A 22,493-nucleotide genomic window follows, 5' to 3' on the forward strand; every position below is an offset into this window, starting at 1 on the left:
AAATAATGAAAGTACAACTTATATATAGATGTTGAATTATATGGTATTTATTGTCATTAGTTATTTACAATTTTTGTGGTAATACAAGTTTAAACAAACAATAAACAACAAAATAAAAACAAATAGTTTACAAGAATTAATTTAAAAAAAAAACATAATTGTGATAAGATAAATTTACAATGCTACCATGATAACTGTACAATATTCAATACCTTTTAATAACATGTAATAAAGAAGCCAACAATTCTAACATGACTAAAGGAAGTAATATATACTACTGTAAAAGTTGTAAAAAATGTATGGAACGCCACAGCTGTCTTATGTGGAACTCTGATATTACTTTATGTTGTTTTATCATTACTTAATAATAGTTTGTCTTTATTTGATATAGTTTTGACATTACGTAATGATGTTTTAATATAACTCAATATGGAATAGTCATTACTTTATGATATTTCGATATTACACGATATGGTTTCGTATTGACTTGATATAGTTTTGTAATTACTCAATATGGTTTTGTCATTACTCGATGTAGTTTCACCATTATTTAATATGGTTGTGTCATTAGTCAATGTGGTTTTAACATTACTTGATGTGTATGTGACTTAACGCAATGTAATTGTTCCATTACATGATGTGATTTTGTTATTTCGTAATGATGATTTGTCCATTCTTTATATGGTTTTAACATAACGTAATTATGTTTCAAAATTTGACCATTTTACACTACTTGATGTGTTTGTTTCATTATTTGATGTGGTCTTGTCATTCTTTGATGTGGTCCTGTCATTCTTTGATGTGGTTATCCCATTACTTGATGAGGTAAAACCACGTGACCAATTTCGGAAAAACCTGTTATATTTTTAGATAGATTTCCATGTTGTATGTGCCTTTGGTGCGTTAGGCCATCCATCTAATTAGTGTTCAAATTAAAGTTCGGGTTACTGTTGAAGTTAAACTTTGAGTTAGTTTTGGAATTCAAGTCATACTTATAATTATAGATCTAGTTAGAATTGATTTTCGGGTTGGACTTCGAGTTTGAGTCACATTTAAAGGCAGAGTTCTAGTAACAACTTTGAATTTGAATCACTTCTTAAGGTAGAGTTTGAGTTGGATTCGAATTTAAGTCTCATTTAGATTTATTAAGATTTCAAGTTGAAATTCGAGCTATTTTATATGTCTTTTTGAGTTCGTAATTAAGTTTTCTATCGCGGAACAATGGCTTTAGCTCGGGCTTCCGAAAAGCGGGCTCCGGGATATGCGTACTAAATAAACAATGTGCATTATACAAAACGCAAAATAGGAGTTGAAATAAAGTTAGATGTAGTGTGATTGCCAATGAGACAACTATCCACCAGAGTTTGAATCAGTGGATGTAAGAAATCATATATCGGCAACCATACACCCTTCAAAAATCCGTATAGTCAGCTACAAAAGGCCGCCATGCACTATGTGAAAAAGAATTTAAACGAAAAAACTAACGGTCTATTTTACAAAAAAAAACAAATATGACACATATGTATACAACGACAACAATTGAACTTCGTACTCCAGACTTGTTTCAGGTACATAAAGAAAGTGCACGTGGCAGAGTTTAACACGTATGTGAGAGAACACCGAACTGTAACAGTAGTGTAACAGCAAAGAAAAAAATGTAAACTAGACAAATCGATGCACTCCACTCATTTAACCACTTATACCCCGAAAAGGACAAAATTTTTCTCCCAAAAGAGGAAAAGTAATAAAAAGAAAAATCCCTGACCACATGCACACCATCAAACAGGTACATACAGCTAGCAGAGTAATAAATTCCTATAAATTCAATCTGTAGGAGGGGTTATCTGGAAACGCCCTACTTATGCAAGTAAATTTCCCAAAAGTGACAAAGTTCAACTTTCTCCCGAAGAGCACATATTAATAAAATTAAACCCTTACCACATGCAGCACATTGTCAAAATATGTACTAACAGACAGTAAAGAGAAAACTTCCTAGGATTCAAACTGTTGGAGGAGTTATGCAGAATAACTATGTACCCATAATGACACGGAAAGACGGACGGACGGACAAATGTTAAAAACTATGCCCCCAACTTTCAGTTGCTGTGGCTAAAAAAACCCATTTCAATTGGCTGGCTCAATAGATCGGTATGACTGGGTAATTTAAATCCATCGGGGTGATCTCGGGTTCCCCAGAAAGGTAAGGAGATTCTGCTCAACGTGTGGCATCCATCGTGTTATTTGCGAAATTACAAACCGAGTGATTTGGTCTTATTTGGAAGTTCAAAAGATGAAGGTATTATGGTTACGACAACTGGAACATGTTCGCCATCACATGTGATACAGATATTCCAAAAAGTTTATTTTTCAATTAGTGCGAGATAGATCAGAGAATTCAATTGATTAAAAGTAAAAGATTGATATTCGTATATATGTTCAAATGGTCATTAATTTTTTTTTTAGAGAATTCTTATTTTACAGTATTGATGCTTTGTTGCTTAGTCCGAGCCCCCTCCTCCGATTTTCCTGTGATTAAAGTGTGAGTTGATTTGAAGTGTCTCATTTTTTAACAAAAAAGTATTAGTCTTTTGATTTGTGTCGAGCCTGCGACATAAATGTAGCGGCAATGAGACACAACAACGTCATCGAAAGTGGCGTTATTTCGGGACCTTTTATAGCTTACTATGGGGTATTGGTTTTGCTCATTGTTGAAAACCATGCAGTTTTGTTTGAGTAAAATAAAACCGAATTAAACTGTTTTGACATGATAAATTTATTACCTCCATGAAGTGTTTTAAAACTTGTATAGGAGTTTTTCCTCAATATCAAGAAAAATTATCTACAGAAAAACATTTAAATTTTTTTTTTCGACCGATGAATGAACAGCCGATCAACATTACGCTTTTACACTGAAAGCAGCAATATCAGGCGAGACACAGCGTTCCGTGTACTTTTTTACAAATTTATTGTAATACTGATTCTATTTGAAAACATATAGATCAAATAACAGGACCAAGTGGTTTGGGGATATCCCAATTATATCCGAAATACTGTAAAATTTTTAGGATTTTTTTTTTTTTTATTATTTTCTGCCCTTTTTCATACCAAATAACTCTGAACAACCACTCGAACTTTAATTTGATTTTAACTTTGGCGATACCCATCCAAAGCACATTAAACAAACGACACATTGAAATCTGTGAAAAAAAAAGTTTTTTTTCACATTGTGCATGGTGGCCTTTTGTAGCTGACTATACGAAGTGTTGAAGGCTGTACGGTTGCCTATATATGATTTCTTACATCCACTGCATTTAAACTGTGGTGGATACTTGTCTCACTGGCAGTCACACCACATCTAACTTTATTTCAACTCCTATGTTTCGTTTTGTATACTGCAAGTGTTTATTTAGTACGCATATCCCGGAGCCCTCTTTTCGGAAGCCCGAGCAAAAGCCATTGTTCCGCGATAGAAAATTTAATTACGAACTCAAAAAGACATATAAAATAGCTCGAATTTCAACTCGAAATCTTAATTAATAAAAATTAGACTTAAATTCGAATCTTACTCAAACTCTACCTCAAGAAGTAACTCAAATTCAAAGTTGTAACTAGAACTCTGCCTTTAAATGTGACTCAAACTCGAAGTCCAACTCGAAACTCAATGCTTACTAAAACTTTAATTATAAGTATGACTTGAATTCGAAAACTAACTGAAAGTTTAACTCAAACAGTAACCCGAACTTTAATTTGAATACTAATTAGATGGATGGCCAAACGCATTCAAAGCACAAACAATATGGAAATCTATCTAAAAATAGAACAGGTTTTTCCGAATTGGTCACGTGGTTTTACCTCATCAAGTAATGGGATAACCACATCAAAGAATGACAGGACCACATCAAAGAATGACAAGACCACATCAAATAATGAAACAAACACATCAAGTAGTGAAAATGGTCAAATTATGAAACATTATTACGTAATGTTGAAACCATATAAAGAATAGACAAATCAACATTACGGAATAACAAAACCACATCATATAATGAAACAACTACATTACGTTCAGTCACATACACATCAAGTAATGGTAAAACCACATCGACTTATGACACAACCATATTAAATAATGGTGAAACCACATCGAGTAATGACAAAACCATATTGAGTAATGACAATACCATATCAAGTCAATACGAAACCATATCGTGTAATATCGAAATATCATTAAGTAATGACTATTCCATATTGAGTTGTATTAAAACATCATTACGTAATGTCAAAACCATATCAAATAAAGACAAACTATTATTAAGTAATGATAAAACAACATAAAGTAATATCAGAGTTCCACATAAGACAGCTGTGGCGTTCCATAAAAATGCGGTAATGATTTCCTACGTATCTTATCAGTACTCTTAACTTTGAAAATCAGGCTTTTAATGTTATAAAGCATTTTGTATTTTATTTTTTATTTTCAACTTAATTTTGAATATCGAATATCGAATAACGACTGGTAACTACACATACATTTAAAATTAAATTTGAAATGGAATAACTTTATCAAAAAAAGAAAAATCAAGAAATTAAGCAATTAAACAATCTTACATCACACAAAATGAAATACTGAAACGAATTACTATTCTCTTCACCGGTATACACACAAATCGATTTAAATCTTGAAGGTTCCAAATGCCTTTAGGAGGGACTATCAATTTCCAAATTACCGGAGTGATCGCAAAAAACAATATTTAGTTAAAGCATTTTATGCAGTGTGTGGTGACCCTCCACTTACTCAGCAGGGGCGAAACTAGGTTACATGATGTGCATGCAAGCATATCTTACTCCGAGCAGAGCAAGGCGAAAAACAAATTTGCACCATTTTATGCAGAAAACTTTGTAAAATATGAATACCATGATGCTTCATTTTATGACCCCGACGCAACTGAGGGGCATTTAATGTAACCCTTGCCAGTCTGTGCGTCAGTCCGTAAGCACATCCCGAAATTGGTTTTGTTTCTCTTACATTAGTTTGTCTTAACCTATTATGGAACTTAACCACAAAACACAGATCAAGTTTGAATTTGGGAAGCGTCACTTTTACAGTTTTAGAGTTATGCAACTTTACCATTTACAAACGGGAATATGCTGGGTTTTTTTTCGTTTCCGTTTTCTATAATGATAATAACCACAAAACGCAGATCAAAGTTCGTGGGTGGTCTTGTTGTTTCCGTTTTTGAGTTATGTCTTTTTATAACGTTATATTAAAAAGTAAAATCACAAAAAATACTGAACTCGGAGAAAAATCAAATGTAGAAAATGATGGATTAAACCTGGTTTTATAGCGCTAAACCTCTCACTTTGTACGACAGTCCCATCAAATTCCGTTATATTTACAATGATAGGCGTGGCATCATACCTATCACATGGACGTTGAACGCTATTTTTATTATGGGTATCCCAGTATTTTTTCTGTATTTTACATCCAGATAAAGGCTCAATATATTACAGTACTCGTGAAGTTCTATCAAAACGGTGGCAAGGGAAGTCTTGAACTTGCAGTTAGAGTTTTTGATCGATGATGATGCGTGTAATTTCAAACAAGACTAAAAGCCCTCTTTTTTTTCAATGTGTGTTTTGATTTTGTATTCCACCATATCCCTTCTTTTCTAACGTATCAAAGAATCCACATTGTTAATGAAACTTTAGTGCCAGAGTTATTGCCTTTAAATTACATGTTCTCCCTTTTTTGCATAAAACCCTATTTAAGAGAAAGTAAGAATTCCAAATATTTTCAGCGAAATACCAATAAAAAAAAGGTTAAACAGTAATATTACTATGAGTGGAAAAATTACGTAGTAAAAAAAAAGACAACGCATCCTTTTTGCTCTTCACTTTTGTACTTGTTTGGCTTTATAACTATTTTGATCTGATCGTCACTAATGAGTCTTATGTAGACGAAATGCGCGTCTGGCATACAAAATTATAATCCTGGTACCTTTGATAACTATTTACAAACAAATCAATATTGTCTAGACAACCGACCGACGGAGTGATGTATAGCCAGTCAAGGTCGTTAAAGACTTTATTTACATTGTATCATGTCATAATTGTCCTTGAGTTTACCTTCATAGAGCTTCCTGTTTGTAAAATATAATGTTTACGATTTCTGTTGTTATAGATTACCAATTATCAACACAATGGCGGGGACCTGTTGCTGGCCTTCCAGGAGAGACTTCTACTTGAAAAAGTTATCGTTTTCAAGTGACTTTAAAATCGGACGACCATAATATAGATTTCTTAACCCCATATCCACATTGCAATGAAGATATGGTAGTTGCTTCTGTTGTAACTGAAGAGAAAACCGCAATGTTCACAGCACAGGTTCTTCTGAGTAGAGCAACCTTGATATTAATGAAGTTTTTTTAGATATAAAGGAGAAAAAGTATTTGAATGAAAATGCCGACTCACCATCTGCAGGAGTTTTGAAATTCAGTGCTAAAAATATATCTCGATATTTCAACATCATTATGGAAAACATAGATACCTATTACGACTTGCCCATCGCAGGAATAAATCACGTCGAATTACCTAAAGCCGACAAAGAAGTTGTTGTCGTTCTTGGCCTAGATCGACCCTACCAGAGAGGAGGCTCGTATAATCCTGCCAGATGCCATATTCAAGTTTTAGGTTTATTTGTTGTGTAAAACTCTCTTCGAACATAAATTTTAGTTTGTTTGCAAACTTTATTACCTATATGCTAATTATTCAAAAATTAAAATATGCATAGCTGCCTAGCCTGTTGTATAGATAGATATTTGAAATTTGATTTGCTAATCATTAATCATTTCATTGCAAATTCCATTCGTCTCTGAAAGAGCACTTTTATCGCGTCTATTGTAACTTTACATTTATTAAAAGCGAGATTGAATATAGCAATGTTCAATTGATTACATATGAACGCCATGCTTTTGCAGACAACCAAATCATCATATATGTCTATAGATATTAGAAGATGTGGTATGAGTGCCAATGAGAAAACTCTCCATCCAATCGCACAATTTGTAAAAGTAAACCATTATAGGTCAAAATACAGTCGTTAACATACCGAACAGCAGGCTATATAGGGCCCCAAAAATGACTAGTGTAAAACCATTCAAACAGAAAAACCAACGGTCTAATTCATAGAAAAAAGAGAAACATTTATGAACCACATCAATAAACGACAACCACTTAACATCAGGTTTCTGACTTAGGACATATGCAAACAAAGGCAGCGGATTATAACGTTTAAATAGGTACCAACCTTATCTGAAACAATAGTGTATCATCACAACTTATTCGTTTTAGTAACAATTTTTTTAATAAAAAAACAAACGATTCAATCCTTAATGTAAATGCTCGATCATTTATAAAACCATAGATAACATAGTATATGTTCAGTTTGTTTGAACGACATATGGACATATGATTTTACAATTTGATTGTATACATTATCCTGAAAGTAATTTGTAACCTCCTTATTAATCTATGATCTAAAGTTTATTGATTTGTATATATTTCTATTCGATAATTCTGTCGTGCCTATATTATTATTGTTATTTGGCAAAGCCAAATTTCCTTCGTCTCTTGTTTATGATGTAATTGCCGAAAAGACATCTATCTTAAGTTTAATAAAATAAACTCTAAAAAAATGAAGAAAAAAAAACAAAAAAAACCTGTTTTTTGTCAGTAATAGTCCAGACTTGACAATCATTAGATATAGGAAGATGTGGTGTGAGTGCCAATGAGATAACTCTCCATACAAATAACAATTTAAAAAGTAAACCATTATAGGTTAAAGTACGGCCTTCAACACGGAGCCTTGGCTCACACCGAACAACAAGCTATTGTATGTTTCAGTGATGAATATGAAATTTTGCATCATAATAGGGTCGTAAATGTGAACATAACGAGCTTATCTGAATAAAGGTTTACGTACTTAACGTTTGATTATATAGAAAGTGGATCAATAAAGACAACAGTAGTATACTGCTTTTCTCTAGTCATGAATCCATTCGATAAAAATTTACTCGTGTAGCAAACCAAAACCGAGTGAAACAGAACAACTATAAGAGGAAAACGAAGGCCAACGTACATAGAAACAGCTTATATGATAACAACTTCCATATTCCTGATTTGGTACAGAACATCTTAAGAAACAAAATTGATGGGTTGAACCTGGTTTTATGGTTAGTTAAACTTCCCCCGTAAATGGTAATGTTCGTATACCGCTAAAATGACAACATTGCGTGACTGGAATACAGTATAAATAAACGAAAGGACTCTCAGGACAGAGAAATACATAAATAAATAATATAATAGTACATTACAAGCTTTTCTTCTTAAACATTTTGTTTTCAAAATTGCACAAGATTCTTATGTTTAACGTCTACAACCATAATTGTTTTCCTCTTGTAAGAATACGTTCTATCGTCCACATCTTGGAAAAGAGAAAAAATAGGAGAACAAATCTTCTTAGTTCAGTGGTCTCTTCACAATTTACTGTTTGATACAGCTGCAGTGTCTTGATGTTTTGTCAACATTAATAGTGGAGTGACTAATCGGGAAAAGTCGCTTATTTAAGGAGTTTGATGGACCGAAATACCTCACGGCTGAAAATCCACATGAAGGTATAGTAAACATCATACTTTCATTTTAGCACTGTCGTAGAGCTTTCCCGCGCTGTAGTTTTTTTGTTTTTGTTTTTATAAAATTGCGTTAAAATGAGACTTTCGGATTTTTTTCTTTTTCATTTTCAAACACGGTTTGCAAGTGACTGAACAGGCAGATACAAGAATTATTCTGCTCCCTTTAGATCTGTTTGCCAATGAACAGATATTGAATGATATTTCAGAGGTTGCATCATATTAAAATCAAGACTGCTATGTTTTATTTCTAATAAGTTTTTTTTTCCTCAGATGTCAAACATGATGAATTTTGATTTCAGACTGGAGGCATTTCTTCAACCAAAGCCACAAGACAGTTGTTACCTATTCACAAAATATGCAACTTTCTTTTAAGATATTGAACCCCTGATGTCTGGCACATTAACAGCAGCTCGCGCTCTTACAGGATACGACACGTCTTCTCTAATTGAAGATTTGTCATTCTAGCTGGTTCTAATATTGACACATCTGTTGCAGTTAAAATCAATTCACCGCGGGGCAAAATGATCCCAGAAGCAATGGTCAATCGGTACATGGTGATCTCTGAACAAATGCATCGACTTTTTTTTCCAGTATTCTGTTACCTTATCAAATTGATCAAATTGGTGTCTAGTGTTAGTGTATTATAATTATACATAGAAAGCTTCTTTTGAAGCGTTATATCTATGTGGATCGTGTTTGTTTGCAGTTCATATATACATATCGGGCTTTCAAGTCTGCTATACATTCCATTGTTTATGGATTTAATAAGATGTGGTATGAGTTCCAATGAGACAACTCTCCATCAAGGTCATAATTTGTAAAAGTTAACCATTCAAAGGTCAAAGTACGGAATTTCATCATTTTTTTTCATTACATCATGGACCAGGTGTTATCTTTACAGTTCTTATTTCTCTTCTGTTCTTTATGGCATTTTATCAAAACTTTTCAAAAAATATCTTTACATGTTGCCATATATTATAGCATAGCTAAATCTTAATTATGAATATTTTTTGTCGATAATTTCAGTAGATTAAGATATTTTATTCATTTTCTTACATGTTGCAAGCGAGGGTATGTATCACTAAACTCTGGCAACCAGACATAAATATGACTAGCTGCATTCGTGGAGCATACATACAACATGCTTCCATAGAAAAATATTCTCAGTTAACATGAAAGACTACCGCGAAATCGTCCAAAATGTCTAAAATTTGCGATTTTTTAAAATCCCCCCTTTTGACCTTTGACCGCAGTTTTCAAAAATCTGCACCACTTTGGCTCTCTACGACATTCCTTAATCAAAGGATATTATATATTTATCTTTAAGATAAGACCAAAATTAGCCAAGAGGTATTACGGTTTATTAAATTTACAAATTTACCTTATTTATTACCTTAAAATTGTGATACATATTTAAAAATATGAAGATGGGTAAACACTACATTTATTTCGATCAATTTGAAATAAGGTAAGTGTATTTGTTTTAGGTTTTTTTCTTTATAACATCCGCTAGCAAATAGTACCCATTGTAAATCAATCTCAAACTAAAAACAAATCATACTTTTTAAAAGTCGAATTTTCTGGATATAAATATAATCTTTACTTTGATTTTATAACAACACTTTTACAGAAAAAAAAGAGATAAAACATCAAGGTTTTCCGCAAATCTTCTGTTGGAGGAAATTACCGTAATTGGATAATACAGGTAAGATCATTGTCAAACAATTTTGTATTAGATTGAAATATAGTAATATTGTCATAAATATTTCAAAAGAATGACAGTCAAGCTCTCATCGTAAATATATATAAACTTAAATCAAATAAATGATGTCCTACGCAAACGATAAGAATACAAAGGCATCGTTTTCAATTTCTATATCATTTGTTTTGTCCTATCGAAGTAAAGCCAGACAGATTAAGAAATAATTCATTGGGGTTTATCGTGATTTTACCACGTACATTAGTTAATATTCTTTTTGTTAAGCTTCACAACTATATATGAATACTATGTTTATATATCTTAATCTAGCACATTTATGATTTTTTTAAATTTGCGATTTAGATTAATTTTGCATTTTTTCACATATCTGTTAAATTCAAAGTGTAATTCAATTTCGTTTTTGAAGATATTCTATATGTCGGCAAGTTTTGTTCTTTGTTCCGATGTGTAAAATGATTTGTAAATTGAGAAACCTATCAACGTTATAATAAGATTTATGTCATTATAATGTCGGCCTTCCATATTATATTTTCTTACAGAAGATTATGATTTTCATTTTTTCTTTTATTTTATTCCAAAAGTCTTTTACAAATCCACAATCGTTCAAAAAAATGTTGATAATTGTCTGTGCATTTACATAAAGCACACTCTGAGGTATTTGATATTTTCCATTTGAAAAGATTTTCTTTGTTCGGTAATCATGGTAATATATATAGCTAAATAATTTCCATTTATAAACTTTTGTTTGTTAATGTATATTTCATTGTTTGTAAAGGCTAAGGATTGTCTAATTTGTAATGGTTTTGAGTCTAATATTCATTTCCATTTTATTATTCAAATGTAAGAAGTTAATTTTGTTTTATAAAATATTGATAGACGGTTTTATTGTCAAGGTCTGATAAATTTATTTCTGTTTTATTCATTCTAATTGTTTTTTCGTTAATACTAACTCCAACGCTAGTAATTCGAATTCTACTAACTCATTGGCCCTTTTGTAATTGGTTAAAAGACAAATGACCTTAAAAAGATCAACTGAAAATTTTAATGTGGGTTTAATAACTGTGTTAATGAAGTCCCGAGATATCGATTTATCATTATTTTTTAAATTGTTTCCAAAGGTTTTACATTTGTCTCTCGACGAAAATAAAAAATATAAACATGTTGTTAATATTTAAAACATTTTTTCAGTCACTGTTCAAAATTCTTTTTTTTAAAGATACCAGGTTTATACTAATATGTGGACAATATATTCAAGCTTGATGTAATTAAATTCTCGTCTGTTTCTTCAGAATTTAGTAGACTCTTTATACTGTCGTTGTGGTGACTTGGAAACGAATTATCATTTTCTATTACCATGGTCAATATATACCAATTCAGGACAGGAACTTCGAGTTTAAATTTCAGAAATGTTTCCAGTATAAAACATATCGTTATAGTTAAAATTGAATTCTGAAGTAGCCACAAAGTCAATGTATGGGTAGCACAGAATTTAAGTATAAGTTTGAACTTGAAGTTAACAGTCAGGGGCACAGCCCTATGTTTTGAGCTTTGAATTAAATAGTAGTGCATATCAAATTTCCATTCTAGGACATATTTTTTCAGGAAACTTCATAGTAAAAGTGGCCCAGTTTCAGCCTTAAGGGGTGTTCCTATGTGTTATTGCATTGTCTATATCTATAGAAATGCAAATTATGTTTGCTGTTTTTGTCGTTAAGATTGGGTTTAGTGGGCGGGGTATTTAACATATTTTCTAAAGAAATGATGAAGAACGTCTTCATAGAACGAAATCTTTATCTAAACTACATGTAGGAATACAATAACGTCGCTAAGTAGCGACGTCGAATATACAGTTACGTAATTACCGCGGTAAACGACGTTAAGACGTTTACCAATTAAACGAAAATGTCTATAATAAAAGAATGTAAAAGTATTTTACAACATTCTGGGGGCCTCAAAATGAGTTTACTGTTCATATTTCAAGAGGAAGTTAACAATTGGCCGTGTAGTAATAAGTCCATTTGGTTCTGTTGATGCGTTCATATTGTCCTCTGTGTGCATAAAGTTCTCAGGTGATATTATCCTCCCTTGAAATAAATGTGACGGTGTCAATTGCTCTGGATCTCGGATCCCGCGTAATGTACGATACTGGGCGATAGTTGTAAACGCTTTCAATCTCCGTAAAATCTGTTCGTAACATATTTGCATTAACAGTGGGTGGTTTGTAGTGAATACGGCTTGTCGTAAAGTTCTCTGATGTCTTGATTTTCTCACGTTCTTCATGTCTGTGCGGGGTTAACATATTCATGATTGGTGAAAATGACGGACTGTAATGTTCTGATGAATTTCGATACATAGGCCCAGATAATAAGTAGCCTACTTTCGATTTCACTGCGGTTGGTCCCGGTCCTCGAATAACTTTGTCCTCTACAATATCCCAAAAGTAATCAGCGCCAATTAATATAGAAACTTCAAAGTCCTCGTCACGTGATACAGGGTGTGCTAATTTAAATCCATTTCAGTACGGAAAATGTGACTGATTTCTTGCGTATGTTTGTATAGGGTGAGCAATCTTTGGAACGATAAGTACATTAATTGGTATTAATTTTGTAGTCTGGGCTCGTAAATAAACAGTAGCCACTTGAAGATGTCTTACCTTCGTATTTGTTTCACCGAATCCGGAGACCGTTATATCTTCATTTCTCACGGGTTTCAAGTTTAATTTATCTGCCATATCCTTGGTAATAAAACTGCGCTGTGCACCTTCGTCGAATAAGGTGTTTGCTTGACTAAAATGGGTTTTGTCGGACGAGACTGTAACTATCGCGGTTTTCAAAAGTACTTGAGCTCTTACTGATGTCGTTAATGATTGCATGCTTGCTACTGAGAGATTGCTGTCTAGTTTTTCTGAATTGTAATTTTCCGTTTCTGTTTTTGCTTCGTTTTGCGTATATTGCTCCGCCTTATTGCAAATACTTGTGTGATGTCGTTTACCACAAATTTTACATGTATTTATTGATTTGCAGTTTGCAATTCTGTGTCTTCCCAAACAATTAAAACATAACTGTTTCTCCTTAACTGTGCGCTTTCTGTCATCAATATTTATTACCGTCATGCATGTAGTTGGAGCGTGAATGTCGTTACAATATATACAGGGTTTGCTGGTTAAATCTCTGTTATTTGATTCGTAGTTTCGTTTTGTACTTACTATAAATGCTGACGTAGATGTATGTTCTGATTCTGATTCATAACAACTTACGGACTGACCTGCTTCTTGGATAGTAATTTCATGCTGAATTGCGTCACGTAGCAACTGTAAATTCCATATGTCATTTCCGTGAACGCGTACCATATTTTGTCGAATGTTTCCGGGAATTTTATTTAAGATAATTGGTACTAGAAGGCTCCCGTACGATTCATGTGTTTGTCCCATTCCCTCAAGACCTCGAATGTAATTCTCCATACTGTCGTAAAAGTTCTTTAACTCTCTAATATTCGCGGATGGACTGGGTAGACTAATAAGGCTTTGCATATAGGCATTCACAATTTTGTGAGGTTGACCAAATCTCTGTTTCAATACATTTAGGGCTTGAGCGTAATTTGTGTTTGTAATTTGTAATCCTGAGATGCATTGGCTTGCTTCTCCGTACAATTGAGACCTTAAATAGTTAAACTTCTGAACGTCGTTTAAGGACACATTTTCATGAACTGCTGCACAAAAGGAATCCCAAAATGGCTGCCATTCCAGTATATTTCCTCCGTAATTTATGGTACATACTGGAGTTTGAAAATGTAGATGAAGAATTATTTGCTGGCGTGAAACTTACTGGAGTAGGTTTTATTAGGTTGTTTGAAAGTGTAAATTCTGTGGCGTGCGGGTTTAATTGTTGCTGTTTCGAAGATGTTGTGCTATCTGCTTCCCGGATTACTTTTGCTAATTTTGTTAGAGTAATTTGAATATCAAATTCATACCTGTCGGCTTCTTCTATCTCTTCTTGAATATCCTCTTCCGAAATTTCTTCCACAATTTTATCGTTGAGCTCCGAAATAACTGTTTCCTTTTTCCGTATCATTTCCCTGATTGACATAATTTCATTGACATCGTATTCCTTTGATAACTCCTCGAAATTTCCGATCACTCGCTTCAGTAGTTTCGTGACTGCACCACGATGTCCAGCTCGAATAGCTTTGAGTTTAGAACTCATCGTTCTTTTTGTCACGGCACCAATTTAACATATATTCTAAAGAAATGATGAAGAACGTCTTCATAGAACGAAATCTTTATCTAAACTACATGTAGGAATACAATAACGTCGCTAAGTAGCGACGTCGAATATACAGTTACGTAATTACCGCGGTAAACGACTTTAAGACGTTTACCAATTAAACGAAAATGTCTATAATAAAAGAATGTAAAAGTATTTTACAACAGGGTATGTGAATAGACGTGTTTGAGATCAAACAAAATTACTTCGGTTAATACAATTTCAAATTATAATAAGGTGTTAATATAATACCATTATTTTTTTAAGTTAGCATTTCGAACCACTTTTTAACAAAATCTACTACACAGTTCGCAATTACACCACAATGAAACACAATTTACTTTGTTTTTGTTGTACATCTTGAGTGTCCTGATTTTTTGTCAGAATGTACTTCTTTTATCAAAAGTTGCAGTGTCCAATGCTCGGTGAAGCATGAACAAACTTTATTTATAAATTTAGTCAAATTTCCTCAAATTGTTTTCTTTAAAATTTGTGATACATATGTTAAAATATGAAGATAGGTGAACACTACATTTAAATAGTTCAATTTGAACTAAGGTAATCATATTTGATTTATATTCATTGATAAGATTATTTAAGATGATATTATTTTACTTCATTCATGATTTGATATTTTCTTTATAACATCCGCTTGCAAATAATACCCATTGTAACTCAATGTCAAACTAAAATTGAATCATACTTTTTAAAATTCGAATTTTCTGGATATATCTATATATAAACCTTTGTTTTGATTGAACAACACTTTTACAGAAAAAAATGAGATACACATCAAGGTTCTGCACAAATCATCTGTAGAGGAAAATTACCGTAGTTGGATATTGCAGGTAAGATCATTGTTAAACAATTTTGTATTAGATTGAAATACAGTATTGTTATATTGTCATAAATATTTAAAAGGAATGACAGTCATACTCTCATCGTAAACGCAAAAGAGGGACGAAAGATACCTGAGGAACAGTCAAACTCATAAATATACAACAAACTGACCACTCCATGGCTAAAAATGAAAAAGACAAACAGACAAACAATAGTACACATGACACAACATAGAAAACTAAAGAATAAAAACAACACGAACCCCAATATATATAAACTTAAATCAAATAAATAATGTCCTTATTTTCTACGCAAAGAAAAAAATACAAAGGCATTGTTTTCAATTTTTATATCATTAGTTTTGTCATATTAAAGTAAAGACAGAAATATTAAGAAATAATTCATTTGGGGCTTGAATTTATCGTGATTTTATCACGTCTTGGCCCATTATGCTGAATATTGTAATAAGCCAACCAGTGTTATATATCTTTCACATTCATTTGTTAAAATTTACTGTTTGCAATAGCATGAATCGTTCTATATAATAGTGTTCTTATCCCGGGCATAATACAATGCCGTATTTAGCAAAACCTTTTCAACTTTTGATCTTTAGTGCTGTACAACTTTGTACTTTTTTCACTTTCGATCTTGTATATCTGGGCGTTATGTATTCGGGTTTAGTTTTCTGTAATTAGTTTTTACTTTAATTTCATTATGTATATCTCTTTCATATTCATTTGTTAAAATTTACTGTTTGCAATAGTGTGAATTGTTTTATATAATATGAATGTTCTTATCCTGGGCATACAAACAATGCCGTATTTGGCAAAACCTTTTCAACTTTTGATCTTCAGTGCTGTACAATTTTGTATTTTTTTCGTCACTGGTGAGTCTCGTGTGGACTAGACGCGTTTTTGGCGTATTGAATTTTAAACCTGATGCTTTTTGTTATCTATTAATCATGCTTTTCTTTGTCTAATATGTTCTGCTTTTTATTTGTATTGTAGTCCTGTAATTTTTTGTTTTCATTTCAATGTTATATTTAACTGTGCCATTAAAGTGCGAGGTTTGGCATGCCTTAAAACCAGGTTCAACCCACCACTTTTATTCCCCTTTAAAAGTGTCCTGTACCAAGTCAGGAAGATGGCCATTGTTATAATATTGTTCGTTTCTGTTTTCTCTTATTTTTGAGATAAGACGTGGCACGGTACTTGTCTATCCCATATTCATGTATTTGGTTTTGATGTTATATTTGTTATTCTCGTGGTGTATTGTCTGTTGCTTGGTCCGTTTCTGTGTGCTGTTGCGTTTCGGTGTTGTGTCGTTGTTCTCCTCTTATATTTAATGCGTTTCCCTCAGTTTTGGTTTGTTGCCCCGATTTTGTTTTTTGTCCATGGATTTATGAGTTTTGAACAGCGGTATACTACTGTTGCCTTTATTTACACTCAATATAAATTAAAGCCTTCATGAATTGTTTCTTTTATAATAGGATAAAGACAGCATTTTCTTTCGGAATGAAGATGTACATATGAAGGCAATTATTTGCTGTTCCAGTGATTGAACACACAATATATATTATATCAACATTGACAACGTCAAATATTGAATACGTGACAGTTTTTGTTTAAATTTATGACTATCCTAATTGATTTATTGGTCTATAGCTGTTACAATTATAAACAATTAGCAGTTACGTGTACATTTAAATATACTACAATACAAACATATATAATTGCAAATCATTTAAATTTGTAAGAACGCATTTCCGTATTTGACCTTTACCTTTACATCCTTATAACATACAATCTACCCGACACATATTTAAAAGTTTAGAAAAATCATTCGTGTGTCTAGTGTGATCAAATAATCGTAACCTGATATGATCATGATGATTGAAGGATAATATAGTTCATGTGTTAATCTTTTCACTTTTGAATTTTCATCAAAAGGTACGACGTTACATGTTTATTCTTATCGAAATGAAAATTTATTATCTTTCATTATATTGTTTGATATTTTGTGTTATGATTTAAAGTTTTAGAATAAGTGTTATTTGAGGGTTTATTAAGGTTCACCATAAGGAATTATATGACCGCGTTTACACCTTAACATTTACTATGAGTGCAGACAAACTAATAAATCTAGAAAAAGGCATGGCAGGAACTAGATATATAATGGTAATGTGTAGTCTACATTTCAGAAAATTAAAAACTTTACTGGATTTTGATGTGCAGTTTCTTCAAGTCTGCAGAAGATAATAAAGTAAACAAACACCCCGAGTTTCATTAGATACAGTCCTCTCAGTTACACCGATAAAAATCACCTATTGTTTGCAGATGTCAATCGTCCATCTATTGTACATTTAAATCAATACTACTCACAACATGTAATACATAAGGGGAGATTCTTAAACCTCTTTCCAAACTTAGTTAATTTTGGCAATTTCTGCAGGTACGAACAAAAAAATGAAAAGCAAAATCTGGTAAAGTTTTAAATTTTCTGAAACCTAAAATGCATTTAAAATTTAATTATCATGTCCCTGCCATCCCTTAATAATTTTGCAGATCCATAGGTTTGTCTGTACTCTGAGGTGTCAATTTTTATTTTGTTTGTGTAATATCTCATTTTATAGATACATATTAAGTTATTAATCTAAACGTTATGCTTCACAACCATATTTGAATACTATATGTATGTTCCGGACCATATAAGTATTTGAACCATAAGCGTACGGTCATGACTTTTTGCACGATCCTTTTCATTTACACCTTTTGTTTGCGAGTTAAAATCCAGCCTTTTTGTAGCTGCGTACAGTGATACACAGGTCTTGGGCCATTCCGATATGTTTACGGTATGTTAAGAAGACTTAGATCTGAAATATCGTAACATGATTGCAATACACCATATTCACAAGAAAACTTAAATAAACTATGTTTGTTCCCAGTGACATCTTGTGTAGCAGCTTATTAAGAAATGTTTGGAATTTATTTTTTTAAGTCGACATATTGCCATTTACTCGTAATAACGAATCGGTAATGACCATCGGTAATGACCATCGGTAATGATGACCATCGATATAAAATGTGTTTATTATAGTTTTGACAAGTAAGTAAAATTTACTATGCGAAACTTCTAATTATTATTTAGCTAATCTTTATATTATATAATAATAAAGATACCTATATGATATCGTCTTTTTAATGACCGGTCATACAATATAAAGACATTAAAAGTAAATCGTAACAGATTGTTAATTATCCCGACCATATGAGTATATACCTGTATGGTCATGACCATACGCGTATGGTCCAAATACTCATATAGTCCGGAACATGTACATATCTAGTACAAAATATAGAAATGTTTGAAATTTACGAATAGGATTTCTTTTGAGTTTTTTTCACATATCTGTTAACTTTAAAGTATAATCCAAATTCGTTTTTGAAGATATTGTATATGTCGGCGGGATTTGTTCTTTGTTCCTGAATATTCATAGAAAAATAATTTTGTTTACATGCTAGTTTCCAGTTCAGCTCTATGTGTGTCATTTCAAAGAGACATAACTTGGGAATGTTACCAGTAAATTATATACATGTGCATATTGTTTATATTGAAATCTGTGGAAACCTTTCATTCAATTCTACTTGCTTGACTGCAATTTTGTCTTTCCGAAATTTTTGGGATTTAAATATTGCCATATATCTAAAAGATTGTGCGTTTTCATTACTAATTTTACACTATTCACTGGTTTTCTATTTTTGTTTTTATCGCTTGTTAGTTTCCATCTAAATTTGACAGTACAACGTTCCTATCACCTCCTATTATTACAGTTCTAATTTCATAATTACTTATGAAATCAGACAGATTTTCATAGAACTCTCTTATCGGGAGACTTAAAAATCCAAGACATCTGCTGGAAAAAAAACCACCATAGCTGGTCATCAATATGCACAGAAAGTCAATAAACTATCTTTAGACCTATCACATGATTTAGTGGGTATAACAGATTGTGGATTTCCATACTCGACAAGAACATTTTCTTGTCACTCGGCATTTAAACTATGTTGTAAAAACTACCATCAGTTTGTGACAAAAGTGACCATGACATAGTCCTTTATGATACTACCCACCAAGTTTCAAAGAGAAAAGAATCAAACAATGTAGGAATATTCACCTTTGGAAAAAGATGAATGAAACTGCACTTAGATCGGCAACTACAGAATTCGTTACACAATTCAAATGACAATTTGAAAGCATAAATGACATCCGAATCAACGAAATTCCTATCATTAAGCTTTAAAGGGACTAATAAACCAATAAAAAGCGTCGGAACAAGATACCAACTCGGTTCCTGAGAACATGTTCAACTGAGATCTCACCAGCACTTACCCTACAATTCCAGTATTCCATCAACTCACGGACTGTTCCATCAGATTGGATTTTCAACAAAAGTTAAATTTATGCGGTTTTTTTATATGCTGAATCTAACAGTTTATTTACATTTTTGGATTTTGGGCCCCGTTTAAAATTGATCTTTATTGAGATCAAGATTAAGGATCTGAAACTAAATAAGTTTGACTTCATCAAAAATTGAATTATTGGGGTTCTTTTTTAGACGAAACGCGCGTCTGGTTAATACAAAATTTTGATCCTGGTATATATTAGTTTATTTGCAACCACTAGGTCGATATCCCTGCTGGTGGGGATTTATTTCCCCGAAGGTATCACCAGACCAATAGTCAGCCCTTCTGTGCTGAACTGAATGTTGTGTCCATTCCTTTTCTAACTGATCAGGGTTCGACCTCTGCGGTCGTATCAAGCTGCACCCTGCAGATCATTTATTCAAATTTCAAATATTGAATTTTTTTTAGACGTTATCTTTAATCGCACAGTATTGCGCAGAAGACTAAATGTGGTAAAAGATGTCAAATCTTTTACCACATTTAGTTTGTATTAGAAACCTTTAGTATGGCAACAATTTGATTACAACACAAATTCAGATAGTATGAAGCTTAAACATTTGCCCCAACTGTTCAGGGTTCGACCACTGCATTCGTATTAGTCTCCGCTCAGCAGATTATTTTATCTTGAATATTATTATAGAAAGTAAATTTAAAGCAGACTGAATATCAGTGTTATATATACATAAACAAATTCATGGATCAACTATTTGCCTGTATCTTGGCATTGCACAAAGTCATTTTTTCACTGACTATTTTTTACGTCTTTACACTTATTCCAGTTTAAAATTGGATGTGTACGGAATGATAATTTACTCTAAGATGCATGACTTGTTGTTTTTGTGGAGAATGGCTTTGAACTAGCTGTAAGAAACTGTGAGTATTTTCAGATCTATATTGAGTGTCTTGTTGTTGTTTGGATGTACAAGTACCCAACCACGTCCACCTGTAGTTGCAGTATTTATATTTTTATCCATCTGATGAGTTAAGCCTCTTTCAACTGAATTTCATAGAACGTTATTATGTTGTACTGTTACACCACTGTCCCAGGTTAGGGGGAGGGTTGTGATCCCGCTAACATGCTTAAGCCCGCCACATGCTGTATGTATGTGCCTGTCCCAAGTCAGGATCCTGTATTTTGGTGGTTGTCGTTTGTGTTTTGTGTTACATATTTGTTTTTCGTTCATTTGTTGTACATAAATTAGACCGTTAGTTTTTTCGTTTGAATTCTTTTACATTGTCATTTCGGGGCCTTTTATAACTGACTTTGCGGTATGGGCTTTATTCATTGTTGAAGGCCGTACGGTGACCTTTGATGGCTAATTTTTGTGTCATTTGGTTTCTCGTGGAGAGTGGTCTCATTGGCAATCTTACCACATCTTCCTTTCTATATAAACTGTTAACAAACATGAATGTTCAGCAAAGTAAGATCTACAAATACGTCGACATGACCAAAATGGTCAATTATCCCCATAAGGAGTTATTCACCTTTAAAGTCAATGTTTAACAAATTTTCGGAAATTTTTGTAATCTTTTACAAAAGCCTTCCCTCTAAAACATCTGGGAATAATTTATCCGAACTTAGCCACAATTATCATTAGGGCATCTAGTTTAAAAAATGTGTCGGAGGATCCTGCCTGCCAACATGGCAGACATATTTAAAAAAATAGAACATAGGTATATAAATGCAATTTTTTGCTTATATTTCTGACACTTACGTAAAAGTTTAACAGTTGCATTGAGTTATGCATCAATTGTAAATAAAAATATCAGGTGAGATAATTTTGAATCCCATGATAAAATAAAAAAAAAACGTGGGCTTTAAACTTAAAGCTGTAAGAACTATGTTAATAATATTTTTATGTTTGAATACTAGTATACTTCTTTCTGAATCATTTTTATCTTTGTAAATTTTTTACCTGAAATATTTATGAAGTTCTATTCAACTATATTTTTCCCTTTTTAAGAACTGGATCAACAAAGAATGAAAGAAGAATGGAAACAAAGACAAATAGAAGAAGAAAAAAGAAAGTTTTTAGAATTCCAAAGAAACCTCGTCCTCCAGAAGACAACACAGAACAAACAGATAAAAGTCAAAAGCTATCTGCACAGGAAAAACTTGAGAAAGCTAAAAAAACTAGCTGCAAGTTTTCGAAACGCTCAAACGGTTGTATCCTCATCAAAGTCCGATTCCAATAGAAGTTCAACAGTAAGTGATAAAAGTTCCTCAAAACATAAACAGTCTGACAAGACACCATCAAAAGACAAACATACAAATACCAAAGATGTTCCTAAACAGTCTGACAAGACACCATCAAAAGACAAACATACAAATAACAAAGATGTTCCTAAACAGTCTGACAAGACACCATCAAGAGACAAACATTCAAATAACAAATATGTTCCTAAACAGTCTGACAAGACACCATCACATGCCAAACATTCAAATAACAAAGATGTTCCTAAACAGTCTGACAAGAAACCATCACATGACAAACATACAAATAACAAAGATGTTCCT

This window comes from Mytilus trossulus, chromosome 9 (genome assembly GCF_036588685.1).
Source record: "Mytilus trossulus isolate FHL-02 chromosome 9, PNRI_Mtr1.1.1.hap1, whole genome shotgun sequence".
Classification (NCBI taxonomy): Eukaryota; Metazoa; Mollusca; class Bivalvia; order Mytilida; family Mytilidae; genus Mytilus; species Mytilus trossulus.